Source organism: Corvus cornix, chromosome 2, assembly GCF_000738735.6.
Source record: "Corvus cornix cornix isolate S_Up_H32 chromosome 2, ASM73873v5, whole genome shotgun sequence".
Taxonomy (NCBI): Eukaryota; Metazoa; Chordata; class Aves; order Passeriformes; family Corvidae; genus Corvus; species Corvus cornix.
Window position 1 is genome coordinate 144,503,205 of NC_046333.1, and position 23,165 is coordinate 144,526,369.

Consider the following 23,165-nt stretch of genomic DNA (forward strand, 5'->3'; position numbering starts at 1 on the left):
CACTTTCATTACTCCTTTGCTTGGTTGCATTACACACAATGTTATCACCTTCCTGTGCTGCTGCAGCTAAAACAAAGTGAAAAAACCTCTTTTGGCTCTCAGCTGCTCTCTGCTGTTTTCTTTTTACAGTTGGACTAGAAAGCAATGTCGGGCAAAGAGCTGAGTTTCCTTTCAGCACTTGCTGGGCATTATATCTGGGCCTGGCACTTGCCTGTGTTTATGTGACAGCTTTCATATTTTAAAATAACAAACAAAAATCCCATCAGCTCTATTCCCAGCACAATTGGTAAAATCAAATTAAAAGAACTGAAAAAACAAACAACCCCAACCCCCCAGATTATGATGGGTTTATATACGTCAAGTACTAGAATCTTTATGACTAATTCCTCCGGTATTTTGAGCTACTTTGCTGGGATGTGTTTATTTTCTCTGATGGTAGAGGTGGGAAGTGTGGCTCTGCCTGGTCGGAGGTCACAGTGGGTTGTACTCAAGAGCTGAGTGTTTCTGCTATGTCACTGATGGGTTGGGCCAGACGTTGATGCGGGTTGCTGAAGGTGTGATTCTCCTGGTGGTGGAAGTCAGGAAGGCAGATGATGCTGCTGACCTGCTTCTTTACAACCCTTTCCATCCTCCTCTTCCCTGGTAGAGAAAATACTTCATTAGGTTTAGAAGGTGTGGAAAAAAGGAGAGGAGAGGAAGACTCTGTCCTTTCACCTGACAAAAAGAAAAAGAAGAGAGTTTTGGAAAGATCTGTTGGTTAGGTGAAAACTTTTTTCAGTTGCTGGCTTGTCGTCCTCCTCGTCTCACATCAGCTAGCAGCTATGAGGCATCTGGAGGTGGTGACTCCATGTTGTGCCTCTGCTCACTGTTACATTCATTTAAGTAAATCATGCAAATTAAAAAACAAAACAAGAAACAAACACTAAAACCTTCCTTCCGTGCAAAAATAAATCAAAAGATAGGAGTTTCCATGGGAATAGACCTTGTCCAACGTGGTAAGAGCTGTTGTGTAATGGCCTGTCCCTTTCTTCTCTCTGAAGGTCCCAACCCCATGCGTCCCACTGGTCTGGGATGACGTTTGGAGGAGCCTGGCAGTCTGGTCCTTTTTGTAGCTCCCAAGGATTTTTAGGATCATGGGATGCATGGACATATGGACCCACAAAACCCTCTGGAGAATGTCGGCTATGGATATAAGCATCTGGAAGTTCCTACCATCTTTTTACCTTCTTTTTTCCTGGGTCACCCTGTGTCATTTGTGGCCCTGTCCTGAGGATTATAGCATACAGTCACTTACTGGAATATCTCCCCATGCATCTTCTTAAGACGGAGCCATTGCTTTACCCAGCTGGAAGATATTTTCTCCCAGAGCTTTTCCAGTGCAGCAGCATTCCTGTCCAGCAGGTATGTAAATGGTTTTGTTGTTGACTGCCCAGTTTGCTTTCTTGATCTTCAGTTCAGTCACTTTTTTTCCTTATTAGCTTCTGCTGAAGGTAAGACCTTCCAAAGTCCCTGGTGCCATACCCTGAAGATGGCTTTTCTTTGTTGGGAGAGACCCAGTTTGAGATGAAGGTTCTCGTGGATCAGTGGTATCAGCTTCTGAAGGTTTTGATGCCCAACCATAGCCTCATACATGAGGGAAAGGATGGATCTGATGCTCTGTATTCCTCCACCTGGATCCTTCTGGACTCCTGGGCAGCTGTGTTCGTAACCCACAGCTGCCACCAGCCATGTGTGGATCAGCTTATCGGGCTTCATCATCTCATTTCAAAAAAGATGACACAAGTGTTAAACACATTTTTTCTCTTCTTAGTTTAATAGAATTTCTGCTGAAGAACATAATTTTGAGGATCACTTATCCCATATAAAAGGAGATGCCTTTAGCTCTAAAATTAAAACTTTTCCTATTCCATATAGATCTGTATAACTCAATAGGACTAGTGATAACAACCAAATTTGTATTTTTAGAATCATTTACAATGAGTTAGGTGTTTTTGTGAAGGTGACAAATTCTTTTTCCATTCTTTCTAGGAGAGAATTGAATAATTGTTTTGGTGTCTGTGGCTATCAATTTGCTGTGAAAATCATTCTTTTTGGCACTTGTGCTGGTTTGGTCAAATGCTCAGGTGTGCGGGTGAACAGATTGCTCCTTCTACGGGGTAGACAAAAAAGTAGCTCTTTGTATCTAACTTTTATTTTTACTATACAAAGAGGAGGTGCTGAAGGAAAAGGGCTGAAAATGCTTTGCTGTACATTTATTTTGCGTTCCCCTCAGCATTTGTGAGGCATTAAAAGTTTTGTCTTCTTGCTTTGTAAGCACAATTTTGCATCAAAGGAAGGAAATGCAGGGGGCAGGGTGGATAGAGCATGTTCAGTGGGAAACATAATCAGTTGCCTCTCTCTTCAATTTGACTGTGACTCCTAGGCCAGATGGAGATGGTAGACAAAGACTGGGGATAAAGTTCTTTGCTTGATCAATGAGCAAAGTCAGGCGCTTGCTGTGCTTGTAGGAGAGGCCGGAGCTAACAGTGGGGATTTGGACTCAGAGGTGAACAGCAGCATCCTGGCCAGGCTAGTGGGCATGGTCATGGTCAAGCCCCGTGCAGCGTGGTCATGTGCCAAGGCAGAGCCTTCTCCCGTAGGATTGCCTGGAGGCTCAGCCCTGCAGTGCCAGACCCCTTGCTTGCTCGCATGGACTTTGTGCTCTGCTGCAGAGACATCCCCTGGAACCAGCTCTTCATTTGCACATAGGAGTTTTCCTTGCTTAACCTGAATTAACAGCTTTCGCATCACTGAAATCCCTGGTGTTTCATTAACTAGCTCCTAACAACTTCTAAAGCACCTAAGAAAGACTGGATCACTTGCAGTTGTTCTTTTTATCTGCAATTAAAGCAAACACCATTGATACTTAAAATCCTTATTTTTTTTCCTTGTAGTCAGCTGTTAAAGACATCGCAAACCAGATCTCCACTTGCTCCTGTAAGATGTGAAAAGGTCCCTTGTCAGCAGCACATTGCGGTGGAATGAGCTTTATCTTTTATAAGTAACTGGGATCGAATGGGGCTTCAGTTGCTCTGCTCTAGTGCTGCCGGGCCCTTTGGTGCTTCTGGAGGTGCCTTCTAGAGACCGAGCAAAACCTGCCTGTGATCTGGGTAACCCAGTGCAGCCCCAGGGTGCTTGACCTCTGCATTGTAGGGTCTGCACTCAGACCGAGCAAGGAGAAAAGCCATGGTAGATGTACCCTGAATTTTGCATTCTGCATTGCCTCTTGCAGTGTGACTCCCTAGTCACACAGGGTCTGGCAGGCACGTGGCACACCTGGGGTACCTGGGGGTGGCCCAAGAATTAGAGCTTGGCCGGGAACGATGTTTCAGTTGCAAATGTACAGCTGTCCTTTACAGGGAGGAAAAATCATCTCAGGTTTTGTTAAGAGCAGGTCTCACCCTGCATAGATGTGGGGCAGCTTCAGAGGGTAAGTAGTTTAAGGGCTTTCGTGTTGGTCAGCGTGAGGATCCGGGTAGGGGGGCTGCCAGCTACATCCGTAGGTGCTAGTTAAAAGATGAACCCCATCAGCATTCAAGATATTTGCTGGTAAAGTGGCAAAAGTTCGCTTTCAGTCAGGTTGCAGATCCTTGGATCAAAATATCCTTTAGGAGGTTGGTCTGTACACAGATGCATGTTATTAATAATAATATAGAAATACAGAAAGCTTCTATTTGGCCGCTTGTGAAGATTATGTGTGTGGGTGTGTTTCAAAAGCACATAACTGATTATGAAAATCATTGATGGACTAAGTCGGTATTAATGATGGTTGGATGACAGTGAAAAGCAGCCCTGGCACATTGCAGGGATGTTCTTGTCATGACTAACCCCTCTCACTCTCACCCCAGTGGAATTTTTCAGTGCCCAGCACAGACCAGCACTGAAATTGCAGGTTTACAGAAGTTTTTAAACCTCTCCCCAGCTGGCAGCAAATTAAGGAATTGGAAGTATTTATTGGTTTAAGGATAAAATACAACCTCAAAGCTATAAAAAATTTTGAAAATGAGGCTTTTTTAAGGGAGTCTTACTTTCTTTATGGTTTTGTTAGTCGAATGTGTTGAAGCCTGACAGAGGAAGAGGTTTTAATCTACAGGTGCTGTCTCTTGCTTGAGGGTTTCCTGCTTCTAAAATTACTTCCAGGTTTTTTGGAATTGGGGCTGAAACTAGTTTCAGTTTTCAGTTTGTGGGCAACCTTGCTTACCACTTTAGCAGGCTGGGTTTGCAAGGGTTGAGGGCAGCAAATGCTAGTGCTTTTAAAGATTCTTATTTTGGCTGCCAAAAGTCCATTTGCCACTTTTAAAATATTTACAGCTGAATCTTTGGATTCACGTCTGCCTCTGCTGAGGGAAAATGCTGAAGCTGCCGATGCTGAAATTTTGCTTTGATCTTTCTTCCCCTGTTCTGCATGGGGAATTTGGAGGAGGAAGTGCCCAGGGTGAAGGATGTTGATGCACCTGTGCTCATCCTGCACAGGTTGACTTTCGCTCATCGTGCAGCAGCGAAAGCCAACATGAGCAAAGCAAATTAATGGTGGATCTCAGTCCTTAGTTTATGCTAAAAATGTCAACCCCTTTCGCAGCGTGCATTTTCTCTCTTTAAGGGCTGTCCCTCTCTTGGGGCACTTATTAATGAATGCCATTTGTGCCCAGACTTTGTGCCCTTACTGCAGGACGTGTAATTTGGGATACATTAGGCCATATTTCTGTTTATTTATATAAGTAAATAAATATTTATGTATTTTAAAATATCTGAAATAATCCTGCTAGTATGTCTTGAATGATCCTCTACTGATTGCTTTAAGACCTTGCTTGGAATTTTGTATTAACCAAAGCATCACAGTCATTACTTTCAGAATAAAAACCTTTCTTTATGTGTGATCTTTGCTTTTCCATGAGCGCCTGCATCTGCAGGTGCAGACTTACTGTGCACAGTAAATACTGAACTATCTGCTGACTTACTGTGCTCTTCAGGTTGCAAAGAAGCAGTGACCTATCATGAGACGTACTGTTAATGCCAGCAAGAAAGCAAGAGGTATCTGCTTGGCTTCTGAATCCTCTGCATTGCTTTGAGGGGTTCTGTGCAGAGCTGAAGGTGTCGACAGGCTGTTTTCTTGTGCTCCCATCTGCTGAGCAGCATTATGTGGATTAGTATTGAGGAACTCTTAGCGAAATTTGTCTCATGCCACGAAAATGTAAAGCCTCCAAAGCTGGCTGGCATCCCAGGGCTGTGAGAGGCCCTTGGAGGGGTTCTTGGTAAAGGTGGCGGGATTTGCACTGTCCCAAAGCCGTGAATGGGACATGATCTGAAGGGTTTCTGATTAATATTTAATCATCTCCAAGCTGGTTTGCTTGCTTACACGGGGCAGCAGACAAAAACTGCTGAGCAGGAATGGCTGCCATGGGGCCAATCTGCCCCCATGGGAGGGCATCTGCCTAATCTTCTTGTCCTGCAGTGTGGAACCCAGTTCAGAAACATAAAATGCTATTTTGGGCAATATTTTATTCACAGGGTGTTTCTTGAGCTGGAATCAAGCCTCTCACCTGGCCTCCTAGTTTTTCCCTGGCACTGTTTTGGGTATCCTGTGGTTTTGCTGGCTCTGCTTTTGCAGGGTACCATCACTGCGCTGCCTCCTCTTTACCTTTGCAGTGTCAAAGCCAGGAGGTCGGATTAGAGACCTGAGGCTTCAGCAGCAAAAATGGGACCTGAGTGTGTGCAACAAAAAAAAGTACATATATTTAGAATGGTTATTGTAGACAAGTTGGGGGATGAGGCACAGCTGCATTCCAGCCCTGGTGCTTTTGGAAGGTGGATCTCTTACTATCCAGATGAGAAGTGTATCTTCAGCCAGTTTGCCTGGCAGGGGGCATTCCCTGGGGTGGTGAGCGATGCTGGGAACCCCGCACTGCCCTGGCTTGGCCCTCTCCACAGCTTTGGATGTGCCCTTCTGCCGCTGGCAGCATCCTCGCGGCACATGGATGCGGAATTGCCATCATCCTCCCCACTGGCACCATCTCTTGGCTTTCATTAAGCTTTTTGCAAAGAGCAACTCTTTCTGGTGGCCCCTGTGCAGCTTTATCCGGGGTTCCATTTGCATCACCATCAGGTGGTTTTCATTTGACCTCCACCCTGCTTAAAAATTAAGTACCAATGTACTAGGAAGAGAAGTAATCTCCTAGATAAGCACTTTTTCCCTGCTCTTCTGTAATTCATGGGGGAGCTGACTTACCCTGCCTGTGTATGACTAAGGAGGAAATTCTTTTTTGGTTAGGATAATGCTGACAGTTCAATGGAATTTTTTTTATCATGGGTTTATCACTTCCTCCCTATGAATTCCTAACTCCTATGTGCAGGGGAGGAAAAAAATAGTGACCACAAGTTATGGAATTTGCCTTCTGTGGAAAAGATGCTGAACAGCTAAATGATGCTGTCAGGTTTGCCATGGTTTGCATGGAGGATTTGCTTCATATCCAGTTATATAAACAGGCTGGGTAAGAGTCATGAATATTCTAGCAGCTATCATCTTTCAAATGTGTTTTTTTCAATGTTGGAGTTAATTAATGCTCCTATCTCTTGAATATAGGTGAGTGTAAGCCTGCTCATCTTTCAGGTGGGGAGGAGGTTTGGATTTATCACCCATCTCTCAGAGATGGCAGGGTTGAAGTTGAGTTTATGTGTAAAGAGTTTCTGGGTCACCTTGTTAATCTCCCTACCTCCCCTTTTTTAGAGAGGGGATCTGGATGTGTGTCTCTAGAGATGGAGTTTGGCCAAAGAGATGGAGTTTGGCCAAAGAGACGGAGTTTGGCCAAAGAGACTCGGCCTTTTGGTTAAACATGTGTGTGTTCTTGCAGTGTTTGCTTCCCGGTGGTGCTCGGTGATTGCTCTGTTGATCCTTCTGCAAAGGCTTGACACTGCTGCTGAAAAGCTGTGACACTGCAAAGCATTGTTTACTTATGAAAGTGTTACTATATTTTGAATATCTATTATTCATCTCTTGTGCTAAAAGTGACATTATGTCATAAAATTGCTCTTAGATTTCAGAGCTTTGAGGAAAAGCTGTGTTTTTATCCCAGACTCTCTGACAGTACTGGAAAGTGCCTTACCCTTTGTATCTCTGTAGACCTCTTTTATGAATTGTGAGTGACAGCAGGAAAGTATAGAAGAGTGCAGAGGAGCTGGTTTTGATGTTTATAAAAGGCTTTGATAAAAGATGCAGCGCACAGACTTGATATTATTTCCTATTTTTAACTTCTTAGGAGCATAAAGCGCTCAGATCCAATATTTACGTAAAAAGGGAAAGAGGGGGGCTGTATTTCTTCTATTTTTTCCCCTTTATTTTTCTTTTTTAGGGCCAGGTGAATTAAAATAGAAAAGTGTCTCTCTTCTATGCCCTAGTAAAATTTTCTTCCATGAAGCCTAAGTAAAGCCAGCTCCATGGTGTTGAATGTGTGGGTGATGCTGGAAGAGACCAGCTGCAGTTTTGAAGGCTCCTTGTTTGTAGGTTTGTGCCTTCAAACCTCCCAGCCATGGGTGGCTCCAGTGGGCCCAGCAGCCATGGTGATGTGTGTGGTGATGCCTGTGCTTCCAATAACAGGGAATGAGAGTCAGAGAAATAAAACATGGGAAAGCCAGGGCAGCTCCTCTCCTTTCTCTAAAAGTCAGATCACAGTAGAGGCATCTCTATAATAAGTAGTTTTGCTTGGTCCACAGAGATGCAAGGCTGTGTGCTGGCTGCATAATTGCAGTTTTACTGATGAAAGTGCTTGTCATGATTTCCAGCTTTCTTGTTCCAGTCTCCTCTTTAGTCTTGTGTGCCAGCATGGCTGGCTTGTGGTGGGCCTCTGTACTCCTGCTTATTCCCATGCATGTACACATGAGCACGTCCATAAGGCTTCATGGCACTTTCCCATGGGTGTGCATAGGCACATCTGGATAGAAAACACGTGTGAGGGTGAGTGTGGGCTGTGAGTGCACACGTGGTGTCGGCACAGACATTTCCATGATTGCTCCTTCATCCATGCACAGGCCTTCAGGCTGGATATCCAGATTCCTAATGAACGGCAGTGTGCAAACCTGTCCTTGAGATCCACCTAATGACAAAAGTCATCCTCTTGCTTGAAACACCACATTTTCTATTTTACTGGGGCTAAATGCCTTGAAATACCCTGTACAGGGGGGGATGAGTCCTGCTGTCCCCTTGGAGAACCCCAGGACAGATCAACATTGCTGAGTCCCGTCTTGCTGCAGTGCTGATGAAGAATTCATATTGATGGGATGGGCACAGCAACAGCTGTCAGTGGGGATTTCGAGTTCTTCAGCAACATGTAGTCGTCCAAGGGGCTGTTCAAAGCAGGTGCTGGTTTGAGGTAGCTGGACTTGTGCAAAGATATCCCAACCTCTCACCCATCTGAGGGGAGTAAACACCTTCGGTTCTGTTCTTCATGCTGGAGCTTTTATGTGAAACCATAAAAACAAAGGGAATTATCAGCCTTGGGTGGTCACTGGAAGTGTGTTTGCTTGGTATTGTCTCTGCTGTTCCTCTAGAAGCTTGCCAAGCTGGACACTGAGGTCTACAGGGTGAGATGTTCATTTGGGATGTGTTGTCATAGGACTGTGCCTGCTTGATAGCCTTGCATTTTGTGTTCTCCTTTGTGGTGATGAGTCCCCCGTTACATTCCAAAAGGACAACCCCAGTCACACACAATTAAAGGGGATGAAGCACAGTCTTATTTTTTTCTTGCCTCACCCATGAAACTGTGTAACACCACATGTAAGCAAGTGACTTGTTGGACTTGGCTAGCTTATAGCAGTAGTGTGTCAGCTCATATAAGTGTCTTTTCAATTTCTTACAGGTTGTTCAGTTAGGCAAAAAGTTTGAGTATCCTTAGTTCTTTTGCAAGGTGTGGGAGGACTTTTTTGTTCCACTGGAGTGGGACGTATGGTAAAATGGAAAAGATGTTGCTGAGTCCAGAAGAGGCAGGTCAGGGTAGAACTTGTTAAGCTGAAGTGACAGACATTGTCTGTGCCCCACCTGTGGCACAGGTGTTTGGGGTGTTCTCACTGTGCCTTGGTGCCTGCTGTTCAGCAGGTTGGGTGCTTCAATTGCATTTCCAGCAGCAGTCCCTGTGCCTAGCTCTGGAGCACAGATGAGGGCCCCCCAAAACCCAGGGCTCTGTGTCATTGAGCAGAGCTGTGCCAAAGTGTCTGATGAAACATGGACCTTGGTTGGCAAGAGCTATGTTTCCTAGTCTTTTGAAAGAAGCTGGGAAAGGCTTCCCAAAACAACCACCGGAGAAAGTGTCCAGATGAAAGATCTGGTAAGTGTCAGTGTCCCCTCTGTGGTGTTTTCAGGCTCTTCTGTAATCAGCTGTCATTTGAGGATCTGGACATATTGGACCTCAGGGAGTATGGATTGAAACTTAAACAAACAGTGACTCTTCTATAAATATTTAGCTCACACTGTTTAGGAGCTGCTGGGAGTCGGAGGCAAAAAATAGTTTAAAGTTCATGACTGTCTAGAAAAGCTATCAGAGGAAGGTACTTGGTCACCAAATCGCCTGGCATGTAGGTTTTGAATCGCTAATCCTCTTTTTTTTCCCCCTGAGGGACAGGATGTGTTTAGGCATCCTTTGGAGAGACATAAAGTTGCATTTTTCTGGTGCTTACACAGCTGCACTGGGGACTCAAATCGAAGAGGTTTTCTTCAAGAGAAGACCTGGTATGGAGTGAATGGATGGAGCACCGTGGCCGTACACATCTTTGCAAATTTGGACTGGTCATCTGAAGTTCATACATCTGCATGGGAGAGGGGGATGTGTCTCCAAGTGTGTGCTTTTTTCTGGCCACCTTGATACCAGGACAGACGCTTGTGCCTAGGCCAGCTGCTGCTGATGGGGCTTGTGCAGACAGCACAAGATCTTGGGCTGCCACATTGTTCCTGCTCTTGCAAAAGCCTTGATAGTGAGCTAGTCCTATCTCTGCCAGCCTTTCTTGTCTCGTAAGTATGGAGATAATACACTTTTTTTCACTTTGCAGAGCTCTTGAAAGAATGGGAAAGAGTGAAATGTGCTGATAAGGAAGGTATTGGTAACCAAGACAGGCAGAGGCATACAGGCTTTGAATAAGCAGGGAACTTCACCGTGCACAAGAGTCTGGGATTATTGATTAAAAAGAAGAGAAAATAATTGATTATTTTCTCTCTCCCACTGTCTTGCTCTTGTAACACAAAGTAGTTGCAGTTGAACTAGGATGATGGTTGTAGATCCTTTCCTCCTATCCTATCCTATCCTATCCCATCCCATCCCATTCCATCCCACTAATATAACAGTAAACACTAAATGTTTGCCATGCCCTGTGAAACATTTTACAACTGTTTGCACTACCCCTGCCCCCGATTACAGCATCCTGGGGCTTTCTGTACCAGTATGATCAGTGTGCCCTGTCCTTGTGGTCAGCTGCTTTCCCTGGATGATTAATGGCAGAGGAGAAAATGTGAGGGAAGGATAGGTAAGAAAAATGTAAATTTCTCATTTGCCAGGTTGGTGAAACTACTTTTGAGGTTTGAGAGAAAATGTCAGTATTTGAGTTGGAGGTAGTGACAAGCTTGATGGTTTTTCTCTTTCAATAGTTTCTTATAGTGCCCTTCCTAATTTAAAAGAAGGTGTTTAAATTATTAATGTTTTACCACTGAAGCCGAGGAATTCCAAAGCCTTTGGCAAATCTCTGCTAAAGCATCTATCTTAAAAAAGAGCTTCATGTTTTTTCCTGAATCCATCTTTGACAGAAGCTCCCCTTCTATGAGAAGCACTGAATCTACAGAGGTGGACAAAGAGCTTGATTTATGTCAAAGGTAATTTTCTCCAGTGGTGTTTGGCCAGAAAACATAGAGATGATAGTGGTCTTTATTTTTTGGCATAGCCTTTGCAGATCTCTGTGCTTCTGCCTGTGGCTGAAGCAACACCATGCCATGGGTGAGTGCCAGCACACAGTACATGATGCTCAGGTGCTGCCTGTGAGATATGGGTACCCTTATCTGGTCTTTCTGGCTGCGACATCCTGGAGATGAGAGGCAGCTGAGGCTTCAGACACTCTCACCAAAGCTGTAGCTAGAGCTCAGGCCTCCCATTAGATTTACCACACATTTTCCTCCCTATTCTCTTTAGGTATTTGTCCTGATTTTGTACCAAATCTCCTTCTTGCTACTTGAACTGAAGAATAAAGTATTATAACTCTGGCCTGGGGCAACTGTCCAAAGGATATATTGGGATACACTTGGCCTGTGCAAACAAGGACTTGAGTCTCCAACTCTGTCAGTCCTTCTGGCTCCTGGAAGTTTTTCTTCCAAATGGGTATTTCAAACCTCAGAGAAGAAGTTTGTGTTTTTTCAGAGCTATGATTAATACCATTTTTATGCTTCATTGCAAAATGCCACACAATGAATGAGACCAGCAGGGTGGTGGTTTATGGGTAGTAGAAAAAAAAAAAAATCAAACACCTTCAAATGCTGCTTTGGAAGAGTGATGTGTGTGTGCATGTTTTATAATCTGCTGTGAACTGTGGGGTTGTGTTCCTATTAAAAGGAAGGGGGGGAAAGGCTTAAACCTCATCTATGGAAAGAATGTCAGAAATAGTTGAGAAGATGAAAAATTACAGTCTTTTTTGCGGGTAGTGAAGGCGAAGGATTGCGATGCAGTTGGCTTTGCAATAAAAAGTCACAGGATGGTTGAAGCTGGAAGGGACCTGTGCAGGTGGTAGGTAGCTACAGCCAGTTGCCCAGGACCATGTCCAGATGGCTTTTGCATATCTCCACAGATGGGGACTCCACAATCTTCCTGAGCAAGCTTGGTCACCCTCACGGTAAAATTAGGCATAGTGCATGGTATTTCAGCACATTGGCCATAGGTTTGTGCTTGTTACTGTTGCAGTCTGGAAAGTTTGTGGGGGTGTGTGGTGTTGGGACAGGGTGGGTTGAGCGCATGAGTGGGTTGGAAACACGGGTCTGCAGCTGAACCCTGTGGCTTGGGCTCGGCAGTGCTTGGCTGGGACTTGGGAGAGTTGGGCTTGGCATAGGATGCCAGGAACGCTCCCTCCAGCGGTGTGCAGGGAGTCTCGCTGCCTGATGGCTGGGTCTGGGAGCTCGTGGTCCCTCTGATTTGGTTTTGAGGCTGCGCTTACAGCTGAGCCTCCAGCCAGCTCTGCTGTCCCTTGCTTCCCTTCCCTTGACACTTCGTGCCTCTTCCCAGCTGGCAAGTCACTTTGCCACAGGAATTTGTGACTCATTTATCAGCATAAAATGAGGCTAATTACACCTCTGAACTGTCAGCATCAGTGGTGCTGCAGCATCAGGTGCTTCCCCAGAAAACTCTGTGTTGGTGGCGAACCCTGGGGAAAAGAGGCCCAGAGGTTTCTTGTGGCTGTGTGCGTAATGTATTCCCATCTTGGGGACAAAGAGGATGCTAGGTCACCTGATTCCCTATAGAGACATTGGGGTCAGCACAGATTTGCTTCCTGGTGGCTTCATGTGCATCCCTCACACATGGAAAACAAGCAAAGCTTAAGACTACACTCAGCCTCCACTTGGTCTCTGGTGTTTCCTCCCGCCTTCCATCCATGGAGAACAGTAGCCCTTGTTTGTTGCCCTGGATGCATTTTTGCTTTTCTCTAAGCCTTGTTCTTTTCATCCTGTTTTTGTTGCGGATAAGTGATGGGAATAGCAGCATTGAGATGATGGCTCCCAATGAACACTCCCACTGTCCACAGACATATCCCATATAGCCCTTGTGCCAGTGACAGAGGTATTTTCTCTTTAAAAATAGACCACAGACAATGCCACTCCCCAAGGACTGTGATTTATCATTTAATAATAAGTGGTTACTCATTTCCTTCGGAAAACTTTCTGGAAGTGTTATTTTTCCTTTTCCCCTTGCTTCCTTTTATTTTAAATTTCCTTCAAAACCCTGCATTACCCATCAGAGCCTCTGTGTCTGTTAAATGAAGTGTTCCCTTTTCAAGTGGAAATCATATTTATGATTTAAAGTTAATGAAAATAACAAGTCTTAACCCGTTGGGCATGAGCTTTTCTTTGTAAGTGCCTGCAGCCCTGAAATCTTAGCTCAGTCAAGGGAAATAGCAATGGGGAGCTGGTTAGGTAAGACTTGAAAAACTGTGATGCTGATGCTAAATGGGGAATGGATGATTTGCTTCACCTGACTTTAAAGAAAATTTCAAGTAACTTTAGAACTCGTATTGTCTTGAGTTGCCAGCCCTTAGCTCTGATACCTCCTGGTGTGCCAAGTTCTCCTGAAGGATGGAGAGCCTGCAGAACTACTAGGCAATCTCATACCAAGTCTGGTATTTTAGTGACTTTACCAAAGAAGTGCAGAAAGTTGTAGAGTAGTTCCTTTGAGGAAGTCCCGACAGCTCAGTAAACAAACTCAGGAAATGTGCTGAAGATGAAATCATTATAAGTAGGTACTTAAGAAGCTAAAAGAAATAGTTCTCTGTTGGATCAGGAGGGCATTTTCGGGGTCAGTAGCAGATTAGATGGTAGACTGCAGATAATACAGAAGATGAAATGCAACCAGGGACGTTGCAGGTACTTCAGGTGGTAACATCTTCTCTTACAGTTGCCTTAATGAGCTGCAAGTTTAAAGATAAGAAAAACAAATTCAATAAAGACAAGTGCAAAGCAGCACTCTTGGAAAACAGATGCACATACCCAAAATGTGCAGTAACTCTCAAAATGAGCAGGTTAACTTCGGAAAGGGATCTATGAGATGCAGTGAATTTCACAAGCTGGTTGTTAATTGCAGTCAGATGCTGTTACAAGACAGGCAGATCTTTAATAGCCCAGAGAAAAATGGCAAAGGTAATAATTCCAGCTCTTCAATCTTTGTTGTCCTATAAAAAACCCTGTTTGAAACACAGCATCCAGTCTCAGCCCCTCTATTTTAAATATGAAAGCAGGCAGCTTGGGAAGATGAAGCTTCTGTTTGGGAAAATTTACTTAGGAGGAATAGCTGGAAGATTTGCATGGGTTACACCTAGGGAAAAAAAACCCAGCAGCCCACAGGTGTCAAGCCATGGTTTGATGGGATGCTTCAGCAGTAGTTTTGGGGCTAAGTTTCTCTGCTCTCCTGGTGTTGCCTGTGCTGCAGCTCATTGTGTGGTCAGTTGTGTAGCCACAGCTTGTGTCCACACTGTGAGCTGGGACAAGGAACTTCTCTTAGTATAGAAAAAGCTGAAGTGTTTCCAAATTTATTTCAAAGTATGGCCACACAAGTTTGCCTGGACAACAGATGGCATGCAGGAGGAAGGAGGGCAAGGAGAGGAACTGGGATTGTGAGCACCTGGTAGAGTTGAGACTTAAAGGGAACACAGTAGATGTGAGACATCCAGGAAGGTGGTGTGAAGAGTGCAGCACACGATGTCTCTCCATGTCTGAAGAGAGGACTAAACAAAAACTGTGTACAGGGAATTGCTTCTCCAGGCACAGTCTTCCAGTGCATCGCCTCCGTCATGCCTGGTAGCAGCGGGGTAGGCTGGCATTTCACAAAGTGAAGGTTCCAGCTCCTGGTGGTGGTGGTGAAGGAGAATGAGTGATGCTGGAGCTGACCCAAAAAGCATTAGAAACCTCTTTGTTAGCAGCACAGCAGCCCTTCCCGGGTGGTGGGGCAAGTGCTGCTCGTCGCTGGGAACTGCAGCTGAGTCCTGCTTGCTCTTGGCAGGGCTGTGCTGGTGTTGCCTTGGAGAGCACCACAAAGACAAGCCAAGAGAGGGTTCAGGGCTTGGAGGCTGTTTGACTTCCCTCCTGGCCCAGCATTTCTGCAGTCCTTGCATCCAGATTTTGGCATGGCTTCTACCCCTGTCAGTCCTGCTGAGGCTGAGTGTCTCAGTGCCTCCTGATGTTCTGAATCCAAATTTCTGTCATTACTGCATTGCACTTGGCTTTTTGGCTCTTGGGAGTAGTTTGGTTGACCACAAATTGGTCACTCTGTGCTGTGATGTAAGCTGATGATTTCCTCTGCTGTGGATGCTAAACCAAATACCCCTGCAACTGCTCCCTGATGGGGATGTTACCAGGCTGGTGTTGGCAGCCGATGGGAATGTGCTGGAGCTGTGCAAGCCTTGGTGATTCAAGCTGAGACGTAGGTTTATGATGAAACGCTAAATGCCTGGTCTGTTCTGTCTGACCAGCTCTACCCCTAGGGAAAAAAGGGGGTTTACTGCAAGAAGAAAGGATATTCTGGTATTGGTTGGTTGATAATGAGAACACAGAGCATCAAAGCTGAAACAGTGTGTGCTGGGTTTTGAAATCACTGGAGGATATAGAAGTGCCTTGAAGAGGAAGATCATAGATAGGCAGACCTACAGGATACGCCTGGTTGACTTTTTGTAGGCTGCAGAGCTTTCCCCTGTGGTTTGCAGGATTCCCTTGCCTTGCTGTGTCCTTGCACAGCTCAGAGCATAGCGTCTGTGTCCACAGTCTTGGAGGATATAGATGTGAACCTTGCTAGGAAGATCTAGGCTTCAGTTCCAGTCTTCTTGATGCTAAAATTCCCCTGAAAAAAAAAGCTTACTGTGCTTGTTTGTGACATGTTTGACGTGCTGGCACTGAACCTGACTTGTGTTGATCTAAGTTGCTTAAAAAATAAAAGAGGCATGGTAATTTGTCTTAAAAAGGGTACAGAGAAAGTGAAGAAGAGAACAAGTAGTTTGCTATTCATTGCCTTTTCAAGGCTGACAGGCTGGCTTACTCTGGGAAAAAGTCAAATTCCCAGACAGTTCCATATAATATCACCAGATGAAGGAGTGACCACCGCATGAAGCTTGCTGGTGGCAGAGCTGGTGTGGCAGCAGGACTGCTGACAGTGGAGTGGCAGAGCTCTTCAGTCAGCCAAGTTGTAGTGGCATCTCAGGGATTTGTCTTTGGATACACAGAAAACCCATCTTCTGCAAAACACAGTGGGTGGTTTGGGTGATGCTGAAGGCTCCAAGCTGCATTCCTGAAACCCCAGGGTGCCGTAAAGGTGACTCAACAGCATCGACTCTAAGTGAGGAAATGCAGAGTCTGGCAAATGCTGGACTTCAGAGGACAGTTTAGTAAAAGGGAGGACTGCAAAGACATTGACAAAAAGGATTTTTAAAGTGTTTTTAAGGAAGACAAACTAATAACAACTAACTTCCTCTTTAGAAGTCCCTTTTCAAGGAACAGATCTGTTATGTTAATAACAGTGGTGAATGTAATTATATGTAAGGATGAAATCTTGGCTTCACAGGACTAGTACTTCATGCAAAGATATGTTATTGGAAGCCAACCTGGAAGTACAGTCATGGCGGGAGGAGTAGGATGCAGAACCGAGTGGGACTTGTCTGATACCCACAGGAGCTGTTTAATGTTGTTGTTTTTTCCTTGATGCATTTGTCCCAGGGCTGTTGGTACTGCAGGGCATTCTGAGCAGGTGTTTGTGCCCAAGTGGGTCATCCATCCTCTGGTCAGTTTTCCTGTAAGAGCATCTCTCAGGTAGGATCAGCACCTCGCCTGGATGGTATCTTCAGAAAGCTCCACCACCTGGGGTGGATGCTGGTGTGTGTGCAGGACTGCCATAGCTTTGCTTTCCCCTGCTCATCTCCCCACGTGCTTGCTCAGGGTGCTGAAAGCAGGGAGCCTCAACAGCCACCGAATGGTGACAGAGAACACACAGCTCTCCACCCCAGCTCTTTTCCTCCATCATTGTCCTCAGTTTTCTATTCACCTCCCTCCAGCTCTGTGGCTGGGGGCTGCTGTGAGCACAGTGAAGCCTTGCTCTGGCATCTTCCTCCTCCTCTCTTCTATCCTGCTTTTCCCTCTCTCTCCGGCTGCCGGGTTGCTCTAAGCAACTTTGGCTCCTGTCCCAGGAACAATCTCTCAACACACACAAACCAGGAAGGCTAAAATAACACTTTAAAATTGTTAAATAAATAGCGATGGAGCTCTGCTTAAATGGGAAATGCAGCTTAATTTGTTAAAGGCTTTTTGTCCTCCCTTGGACAGGGATTCGGCCGGGCGTGTGTGTGTGTGTGTGTGTGAAGCATTTCTTGTAGCTTGTAAGCTGCATCTCGTGGCCCCAAGTGGGCAGAGAGGGTTATGTGACTCTGAGTTACCAAACACTTACAGTAAAAGTGTAGTCATCCTGAACCTCAGCCAAAGAGCTGGAGGTTTTGTAAGGGTTTTTTTTAAATTTTTTTTACATTTTCCCTTCTCTCCCCGCAGGATGCTGCTGCGTCACTTGCATTCTTCACCCCAGCCCAGCAGTAACTCTTTCCAGACTACCAGCAGCAGCCAGGCACTTACATCCCGCCCCATTCCCTCTCCAAGAGCTTTGTGCACGGGCAAGTGCATCCCTTCTCCCTCAGCAGAGGAGTGGCTGCCAGCACAGACAGAGGCGCCCATCTTTCTGAAACCTGAAAAACACTCATTTCTCTCTTGCACCTTTTCAAAACTGGAGCAAAAATAGAATAGTAGTTACTGCCATGTGAGAGAGTGAGAATGGGAGGCTCTGGATAAGCATTTGTAAAATATCCAGGGAAAATGGATACCGGCAAAGGCTCTGCTGAGTGGGAGTGGGTGTACCAAAATGTGTGTGTCAGGATGAGAAATGCATTTCTTGGGAAGGACATGGAGAACTGGCTGCTTCCCAGCACACAGCTTCCTTCTGGGGCTCATCCTGTGGGAGCTCTCTGCATTTTTATTTTTTTTACGTGTGGACTGTCCCCAGTCCACTCTTCTGAGTAGAAACTAATCTGTGTTTTGGGAGAGAGTTGTTTCCTATTAACTTTCTGAGTGAGGAAAAAATAACCTTTGCTCCCTCCAGTGGGAATTGCACAAGTCAAAATTTTACATTCCCTTCTTCAGACTCCAGAGTTGTTCCTGGAAGGATGAGTTGTGGGTCAGAGAGGGGCTGTCTGTGCCCTCCTGCCACACCTGCTGTGAGGGCTGCCAGGTCTGGCTGTCAGTCTGAATGCATGAGAGCAGAGTAAAACTGCAGTCATGGCCTGAGCAGGCATACCCAAAATTAACATCAAAAGGAAAGGAGGGAGTTGTCCAAATACAGCCTGCAAACCTTTAATTCTGTGTGACAGTGATACCCTGAGCCAGGTAATCTCCAGCATCAGTGTTGCTACAGTGATGGAAGCTGCTGGTTCTATGGGAAGATGGAGGTTTGATGGAAGGTTATAATAATCTATCTTAGATGTTTTAATTTTCCCTTTTCATCCCAAACGTAAGGAGCAGAGTTTCCTCCACTTTGAACAGGTCTTTTTATGTTTTCTTTTTATAATTGGGTAGAACAAAATAATGTTTCTTCAGTATATAAATGAATCTGGCAGCCTGGTTTTGTACTTCAGCCTCCCAAAGAAACAAGCATGCATAAAGCAAGAAGATACACTGCCTACTAAAATGTCCCACTTACTAAAAAACTCACAATAAAATCCTCTGTGAACATCCTGTTTCAACTCTGCAATAAAACTCACTGGTCAGTTAATCGTGGATCTCCTGTTCCCATGGAGAAAGGCAACTTAAGAGGTTGCTGTGGGAAAGGGGGAAAAAATAAAATTAAAAAGATCCTGTCTTGGTCTTGCAAACAAAGGTTGCCTTGGATTGCAGTCACATGTTGCAGTTCAGCTGATCTCGCTGATGCCAAAAGGGGAAAGATTTCTGGGACTTGCCTGAGCCCCACTGAACTGGTTTAGGGAATTAATTAGAAGAAAATTACTTACCTTTGTGGTTTTTTTTCCTATCTAGTTTCTTCTTCGATTTGACTGCCCTGACTTGGCTCACCGGGTTAGGGGAGCCAGGGGCAGCTGAGACAGGATATGTGACCATTGTGTGAATTTAACTGTGATTTAAAATTACACCACTGGCAAGTGTCTTCTGGCTTTTCACAACTGGGGAAGAAGTCTCTAGGTACCCAAATGTGGGATACCGCTGAGCTTTGTAAATCATACCTTGTGGCTGAGTTGCATCAGCAATATCGAGGCAGAAGCACCTGAAAGAACATTTTGGGGTTAATTGCAGTCCCCCAGCACATTAGATGAACTGATAAGCTGGTGTTGGTAGAAACCTCACCGTGCATATGTCTGCATTCAGTAAATAGTTTTGGCCAGGTCAAGCTCCTTCTCTTGGGTGCACCCCTCTGTGCCAGGGGGGCATGTTCAGAAGACTCTCATGTGGCTGGACATCGTGTGAAATTACACAGAATCCACTGCTTGGGCTTCACGGAGTTGATAGGTGTGCATTACATGGCTTTTTGGGGCAAAGCCAGCATAACAGGTTTATCTCTCTTCCTGGGTGGTTTACTCAGGCCTTAGGGCTCACTTCTGATCTTTATAAGGTGTATCAGGTCCCTGGGTTTCAGAGGGTCAGAAGATACTTTCACTGAAGGGTATGATCTCATCAGAGCCAGGCATTGAAAAACTTCCCAGGATTTTGTCACCTTGCCCATGTGTGTGCTGTGTCTCGCTGTGCCTAGAGAGCTTCTGGGCTGGCAGTCGCCAGGATCACCACTGCCCAGCTCAGTCCAGGCTCTTGCCTTCTTGGTACCATGCCATGTAGCTTTAATTATTGTGGGGAAAAAAAACTAGTACTTTTAAGATCCCCAGACCTGTTAATTTTTAAAAGGTTGGTGGTTATTTCCTTCTTTTTTTTTTTTTTTCCCCTTTCCACTTCTTTTTTTTTTTTCTAAACCTGAAACATTATGGACTAAGGCTGCTGAATTAAAAATAAGGAGTGAAAAATCAAATATATATAAAAATTTTAATTTTACAGTGAAAAGGCATATCTCTGCTTCTTGGGTGAGGTGTTATGAAACGCTTACCCCTTCCCAAGTTTCCTGTGCTCCCTGGTGGCATCGAGCTCCTTGTTTGCAGCACCCCATGGCAGAGATAAAAAGCTTTGGTGTATGTTCCCTTCGGGGCAATGTGGATTTCTCCTCAAAAACCTCAGTTCTGGCGACCGGTTTTATAAATGACTAAAAAATGAGGCTTGTACCTTATCTCTTGAGAGATCGTTGATGGATCCATTTCTCAGAAAGATATTTTATTCAGTCCTTTAATGCCACACCACTCCCTTCATTCAGATGCCTGGAGTCTTTTATCACGTCTCCTCTTACTCATTGCTTAGCCAGGTTGGGCATATTTAGTTCTTTTAATCTTTCCTGCAACTCAGCTGTCTTTAATCATCCTTCTTGATGTCAGAACGTTTGATGCCCATTTCTACGGAAAACAAGCCTGTTTTTTTTTGGTGTGCATGTGAATTGCTTGGGAAATGTCTCCGGCCGCTTGCCCAGGCTCATGCCTGGATTCCTCAAAAGCTCCCTCGAATGTCTCAGTGTGGATGCTGGGGAAAATTTCTGGGTCACCATGTACACCACCGGACTTGGCACCCTCTGGGATTAATTAACATGTTTATTTGTTGGGTGTGGGCTGCAACACCCCCCCAGATGTTCCATGGCTTGTGTTTCCAGGGGCAGATTTCTCTGGGCATCTGCAGAAGGGTGCAGGTGCTGATGGTGTTTATGGAGAACAGGCCCGGAAAGGTTACTGTAACCTGCGTTTCCTTCCTGTACCTGCCAGTAACAAGGACAGAGAGGTTTAATTTGCTTCTATGATCTGAAAAGCAAAGCCTGGTGATAACTGTTTATAGGTACCTGTGCTGCAGGTCAGGGTAATGCTTCTAGATGCTGACAGGGATGGTGACCCCTTCCTGCTGCAGCTATTGATGCTGTCTTTACTGAGTAGTTCATCTATTTTGCACCCAAAAATAGTCATTCACAGCTCCTTAAGACAGTTTGAAGCTGAGGATTGCTGCTAGCTGGTAGGAGGCTGAGCACTGCATCCCTTCAGGGCAGGGTCTTCAAACTCACTGTCTGAAGCTGATGTGTGGAGGTGTTCAGAATTCCCCTCACAGACCTCCTGGATACCTGTTATTTAAGTGGGAGCTGTTTCCCAAAGCCTGACTCAGTCATTTACTTAAAATAGGCAAGCTCAGACGCTGACTGGAAGGGGTTAAGGCACAGATCTCCAGGTTTGCTGGGTCTGGGCCATTGCTGTGCAGCTCTAGGGGTGGCTTCCCTGACATGGACTTTGAATTACAGAGCACTTGGCAGGCAGTTAAAGAAGGCCAGAAGCCGGCTTGTCCCTCCCCCACCTCCCATTATGAGGGAATGCTTCTCATACTCTCCCAAATTTAGCAGTGCAAATGTGGCTGGGTTGAGTAGGCTGAGTGATGAGGCGATTTTGATGGTAATAAAGGTCCCCTTCCCTGCTCTGCCTCAAACTCAAGCTGCCAGCAGCCTGTGCTATAGAAAGCTGTTTGATATATGGGTCTGTGATTTATGGCTGTGCCAACAAGGGCTCTGTGGCCTGAGAAGGAGAGGATGGAGACTTGGATAGTGGCAGAAAACAGTCTGCAAGGACCGCCACCCAGCAGAGCACTGAGAACCTGAACAGCCTGATGTCCACCTGGCTGTCCTGTGTGACCCTTGGGCTGTAATGAGGGGGGTCAGAAATGTCTGGAGGTCACCACGAGGAAAAGGCCATGTCCTCTCCATGATGACAGTGGGATAGTCTGGGTCATGGAGCTGGAGTCTGCTGCCTCCATCCCTTTTCCTCACAGCTCTTGGCCACCCAGGCTCCCTGGCACTTCTGTCTGTGTTTCCTCCCACTACTTAGGAGTGTTTGAGGGATTGCTCTGGAGCTGGCAGTGAACATCTCAGGAGGACCTCGTCATGCTCATTTTTACACCACATTGCTGGGTCATCGTGGATGTCCAGCATGGGACAAGCTGTAGGGCTCCATCACTGATACCTGAACTCTGGTGGCTGCAGAGGAATGTGCTGCTGCTTCAAGCACTCCCATGGGGCCATGCCCCTTCACCAATTTATATATTTTTATATATATGTATGTATCTATGCATATATTTAAATAGGTAATATATATTAAGTAGATTTATAAATATTTAAATATATACAAGCTGCAGTTTATATATAACTGGTTTCCAGTGCAGCCTTATGTTGAAAAAATAAGGAAATTGAAGTTTTTTGGTTGGAGAGAGGGGACAAGATTGAGCTTGCTGACATTTCTTTTGTTGTAATGTCATTTAGGTCTTGGTTGACTGCAAAAAGAAGGGAGGAGCATGTCAAAGGGAGGTCAGATCCTGCCAGGGTTTCCTGGGAAATGAGGTGAGTGGTGATGTCTTTCAGCTCTCATAAGCCTGGAGATAGAAGCCCTCCTGGTCTTCCCTGCACCTTCTGGGTGAGACCTCTTCTGTTGATCCTCCAGATTTCCTTTTGGTACAGATTTCCCTGTATTTTGCCTCTTCAGGGCTGATGGGAGGATTGTAGACTGCTGTTGTGCATGGGAGTCTCAGAAGGGCTGGAGACTATCTGGAATATGTTGAGGTTTGTGCATCACACAGACCTTGTTTCTGGCTGTATTTGGGCTTCACAGCAGGGGACTTTACTCCTGTGGGTTTAGAGAACTCTGCTGCAATTACCTGCTACTGATCCACTTTTGCCCCCCCCAGTTCTCCCTTTACAGTCACTGGAGGGAAATGGGTATTTTTAGGAAGTGCCTGACCCTGACCTGCTGTAGGTATCTGAATGGATTGAATCATTCCCTACAATACCTGTTTCTCTGCACTGTCAGCACAGCTGGGGCAGCTGGTTTGGATGTAGGGTCTGCAAGGCATGTGTAATGTCTGTTCCCTGTGTAGGCAGACTGGAGTTCAGGGAGCTTGCTTGTGGCTTGGGGTGTCCAAAGCCACTGCATGAAAGCTTGGCCTCTCCTAAGCTGCCCTTAAATTTTCTTCAAGGTTTGGACACAGCTTAAATCTGTGAGCCACTTGTCTGAGCCTGCTCTCAGCATTTATACACCCTGACGGGCAGCATACGTACATTCCTGAAGGATAGGGTATGATTGCTCAGGATGTTTCAGTCCAACTGGGTCATCTCACACTGGCTGTTGCAGCCCCAGTGAGAATCAGCAAGATGATTCCAGCCTCAGGAGTTTGTTCCAGCCCCAGGAGCCGCTGCACTAAGACCCACTGGCGCAGCTTGGGCTGCACTGTAACCTCCTGGGAACCAGCCCTGGAG

The 23,165-nt window shown here is 45.5% G+C and overlaps 1 long non-coding RNA gene across 1 annotated transcript in view; it reads left to right on the forward strand.

Moving 5' to 3' along the window:
* Window positions 1-476: 476 nt before the first annotated feature.
* Window positions 477-23,165, forward strand: part of LOC120409753 — a 75,197-nt gene continuing 52,508 nt past the window's right edge. The window contains exons 1-2 of the long non-coding RNA XR_005601539.1: window positions 477-1,401; window positions 22,176-22,253. This is a non-coding gene — a long non-coding RNA (uncharacterized LOC120409753). The remainder of the gene's footprint in view (window positions 1,402-22,175; window positions 22,254-23,165) is intronic.